Source organism: Acomys russatus, chromosome X (assembly GCF_903995435.1).
Source record: "Acomys russatus chromosome X, mAcoRus1.1, whole genome shotgun sequence".
Classification (NCBI taxonomy): domain Eukaryota; kingdom Metazoa; phylum Chordata; class Mammalia; order Rodentia; family Muridae; genus Acomys; species Acomys russatus.
This window is the reverse complement of record NC_067169.1, coordinates 102,330,658-102,335,329: the sequence shown is the minus strand read 5'-3', so window position 1 is coordinate 102,335,329 and position 4,672 is coordinate 102,330,658. Positions and strand designations below refer to the sequence as shown.

Sequence of the window (4,672 nt, the reverse complement as noted above, 5' to 3'; positions counted from 1 at the left end):
TGCCATGGGATAGTTATCTATTTCCTGGGTAGTTTTGGTTTGTAGCTTGTTCCTTTGGGATGGAGTTTTCCTTCTAGTACCTTCTGTAAAGCTGGGTTTGTGGATAGGTACTGTTTGAATTTGTTTTTGTCATGGAATATTTTGTTTTCTCCATCAATGTTTATTGATAATTTTGCTGGGTAAAGTAGTCTGGCCTGGCATCTGTGTTCTCTTAGGGTTTGCAGGATCTCTGTCCAGGCCCTTCTGGCTTTTATGGTCTCTGCTGAGAAGTCGGGTGTAATTCTGATAGGTTTACCATTAAATGTTATTTGGCTCTTTAAAAATATGGAACGCTTCACGAATTTGCATGTCATCCTTGCGCAGGGGCCATGCTAATCTTCTCTGTATCTTTCCAATTTTAGTATATGTGCTGCCGAAGCGAGCACGTACTTTTCTTGATTTAGAGTTTCTTCTTGTAAAAAGAGCCCCAACATAAATGCATGCAGTCCATTTGAATAATGGCACTCTTGATGCAAGATCTCTCCAGCCATCAACAAAAGCTATTCTTTATTCAGTCTTTGTGTCTCAGAGTATATCCATGATAGAATGATTACACTAAGTGACCATAATTCTTTACTTCTCCTACTGATGGCATATTGGCTTCATCACTGACATATTTGGCCAATTTTGCCTCCTGCACACTCTGTTTTTTCTCCTTTTGCTGTTGTTGTTGGTCTGTGTATGAGTGTGTTTCTGTGTGTAAGGACAGGGTTTCACTATTGTAGCCCAGGCCATCCTAGAGCTTCTGAAGCAGATCATGATAGCCTCAGACTTGTGATCCTCCTGATTCTGCAACTATGTCTGACTCTCCTGACTCATCTTGACCTCTCTGGATGTATGAAACAACAATAACAACAACAACAACAACAACAGAAGTGCCACATCATCCGTCACCCAAACTTTGTCTGTTCTGCAACAGCATGTATCTAGCTGATCTCCAGACTGGAGTGAGATTAGTCCACAGCTGTCTTTGACCTGTAAACTGCCCACAGTCCTAAGATCAAGCCAAGCTAAGATCACAGCATCCTAGCTAAATTACAGATAAGTAAATGCCTTTTAAAAATAATTATTCTCTTTAAATCACATAGCCCCCTCCTCACCTCTCCTTTTGGTCCTACCTTCCCTCTCTGTTTCCCCTATCCCCTTTCTCTTACTCCTCAGAGAAGGGGACCCACCCACCCACTCCAGCATATCAAGTTGCATCAGGACTAAGCTCATCTTCTTCCCCTGTGGCCTGGTGAGGTAGACCTGCAAGGGGAAAGTGATTAAAAAGCAGGCAACAGTGTCCACTTCAGTGTCAGCCCCATTCCCCTTACTAGGGAACTCATATGAGGAACAAGCTGTCCATAGGCTACATCTCTGTAGGGGGACTAGGTCCAGTCCATGCATGGCCCTTGGTTGGAGCTTCAGTCTTCACAAGCCCATTAGGGCCCTGGTTAGTTGGCTCTGTTGGTCTTCTTGAGGAGCTCCAGTCCTGTCTGAGTCCTCTTCCCACTCTTCCACAAGACTGCACTTCACCCAATATTTGGTTGTGGGTCTCTGCATCTGTTTCCATCAGGTGCTGGGTGGAGCCACTCAGGGGACATCTGTGCTAGGCTCCTGTCTGCAAGCATAGCAGAGTATCACTAATAGTCTCAAAGGTTGGCTGTCTCCCACGGTCTCAGGTTGGGCCAGGTATTAGTTGGACATTTCTTCAATCTCTGCTTAATTTTTATCCCTGCACATCTTGTAGGCAGGGTAAGTTTTGGATCAAAGTTTTTGTGGGTGAATTGTGTTCTCCTCTCTCTATTAGGAGTCTTGTCTATTTAGAGGGTGTCATCTTCAGTATCTATGGCTCCTGCTACTAGGAGCCTCTGCTAGAGTCCCGGTCATATCCCTCCCCCAGGAGTCTAGCCTGACTTAGGTCTCCAGCTTTTCACAGAGAAGCCCCACCCAAGGTTTTCCTTCTCTCTGTAAGCCCTCTGTCATCCTTCCCCTGCTCTCCACAAGTCTGGTATCTATCCATATTTCTCTCCGTGCTCTCTCTCTTACCATGATCCCCCTTTTTAACTGTCTATTCTATTTCCCTTTCTGAAGGAGATTTAAGCATGTTCCTTTGGGTTCTCCTTGCTACTTCTTTGAGTCTGTGTTTTGTAGTATGTTTATCCTGCACTATATGGCTAAAATGCACTTAAGTGAGCACAAATCATGCATGTCTTTCTGGGTCTGAGTTATCTCACTCAGGATGATCATTTCTAGCTTCATCCATTTGCCTGCAAATTGCAAGATTCCCTTGTTTTTGATAGCTGAATAGTATTCCACTGTGTAGATGTACCACAGTTTCTTCATCCATTTTTCAACTGAGGGACATCTAGGTTGTTTCCAGATTCTGGCTATTACTAATAAGCCTGCTATGAACGTAGTTGAGCAAATGTCCTTGTTGTGTGGTGAAGCATCTTTCAGCATATTCCCAGGAGTGGTATAGCTGGGTCCTGAGGTAGAATTGTTGCCAATTTTTCTGAGAAAGCACCAGATTGATTTCCAAAGTGGTTGTATAAGCTTTCACTTCCATCAGCTATGGAGGAGTGTTCTCCACATCCTCATCAGCATGTGCTATCACTTGAATTTTTTATCTTAGCCATTCTGACAGGTGTAAGATGGAATCTCAGAGTCCTTTTGATTTGCATTTCCTTGATGACTAAGGATGGTGAGCATTTCTTTAAGTGTTTCTTAGCCATAAAATATTCCTCTATTGAGAGTTCTCTGTTTAGTTCTGTACCCCATTTCTTAATTGGGTTATTTTGTTTGTTGGTGTTTAATTTCTTGAGGATTTTTTTTTTTTTTTGAGATTAGCCCTTTGTCAGATGTAGGGTTGGTGAAGATCTTTTCCTAGTCTGTAGGCTGTCGTTTTGTTCTGTTGACAGTGTCCTTTGCCTTACAGAAACTTTTCAGTTTCATGAAGTCCATTTATTAATTGTTGATCTTAGGGTTTGAACTGTTGATGAAGTTGTTTTATTCTGTGTTCAGGAAGTTGTATCCTGTGCCAATGAGCTCAAGGCTCTTCTTCATTTTCTCTTCTAATAGATTTAGTGTATTTGGTTTTATGTTGAGGTCTTTGATCCACTTGGACTTGAGTTTTGTGCAAGGTGATGAATATGAATCTATTTACATTCTTCTACATGTAGATATTCAGACCAGCACCATTTGTTGAACATTCTTTCTTTTTTCCTATTGTGTGGGTTTGACTTCTTTGTCAAAAATCAAGTGTCCATAGGTGTGTCAGTTTATTTCTGGGTCTTTGATTTGATTCCATTGATCAACCTGTCTATTTCTATGCCAACACCATGCAGTTTTTATTACTATTGGTTTGTACTTTAGCTTCAAGTCTGGAATGGAGATACCTCCAAGAGGTTTTTTTTTTTTTTTTTTTTTTTTTTTTTTTTTGAGATTGTTTTAGCCACTCTTTTTTTTTTTTTTTTTTTTTTATGAAATTTAGAATTGTTCTTTCAAGGCCTGTAAAGAATTGTGTTGTTATTTTGATGAGAATTCCATTAACTTTGCAGATGGCTTCTGGTAAGATGGCCACTTTTACTATATTAATCCTTTTTATCTATGAGCATGGGGCTTCTTTCCATCTTCTGATATCTTTTTAAATTTCTTTCTTCAGAGACCTGAAATTCTTGTCATACAGGACTTTCACTTCCTTGGTTAGAGTTCCACCAAGATACTTTATATTATTTGTGGCTATTGTAAAGAATAAATAGACAAATTAATTAAAAAAATAAGACATGCTCACTGTTTTCAGCCATTGAGTTTTCTTTTTTAAATTTTAATTTATTATAATTTATTCAGATTATATCCCAGTTGTTATCCCCTTCCTTGTATCTTTCTGTTCCCACTGTCTCTCCCTCTTTTGCTCTATTCCCCTCTCCTAGACCTCTGACAGAAGGGTACCTCCTCCCCCATCATATGTCTGCAGCCTATCAGGTCTCATCCAGTAGCTTGCTTCTCTTCCCTCTGTGTGCTGCCAGGCCTCCCCACCAAGGGGAAGTGATGATCAGGGGCACCAGAGTTCATGTCAGAGGCAGTCTCCACTCCCCCTACAAAATCATGGAGAGTGAGCTGCCCATTGACTAGATTTGAATAGGGGGTTTAGGTTTAGTATATACATTGTTCTTGGTTGGTGCAACAGTTTGTGCAGGGCCCCCTGGTTCCAGATAGGCTAGTCTTGATGGTCTCCTTGTGGGGCTTCTGAACCCTCTGGGTCCTTTCTCCCCCACCCCGCATTCTTCCAACCCCTCTCAGTGCTCAGTCCAGAGTCCAGCAGTGAGTCTCAGCATCTGTCCTGATCCACCGCTGGATGGAGTGTCTCAGTAGACATCCATATTGGGCTAATATCCACTTATAAGTGAGTATATACCATGTGTGTCTTTCTGTGTCTGGGTTACCTCACTCAACATGATGCTTCTAGTTCCATACTTGCCTGCAAATTTCAAGATTTTATTTTCTTTTTTTTTTCAACCACTGAGTTTTAAGGGAAGTTTATTGTATACTCTTATTGAGACAATAACACTGTCTTTGAAGTTTAATTCTAACTTGTAACAAACTTTTTCTTGCAACTCTTATAGAAGAGGACACTTCTTTCTCATCTCTC

The 4,672-nt window shown here is 41.1% G+C and overlaps 1 non-coding gene across 1 annotated transcript; it reads right to left on the bottom strand.

Moving 5' to 3' along the window:
* Window positions 1–318: 318 nt before the first annotated feature.
* LOC127186121 (U6 spliceosomal RNA) lies at window positions 319–425 on the bottom strand. The gene has a single exon (XR_007830350.1). It is a non-coding gene; the product is annotated as a U6 spliceosomal RNA (small nuclear RNA).
* Between the last annotated feature and the right edge of the window lie 4,247 nt (window positions 426–4,672).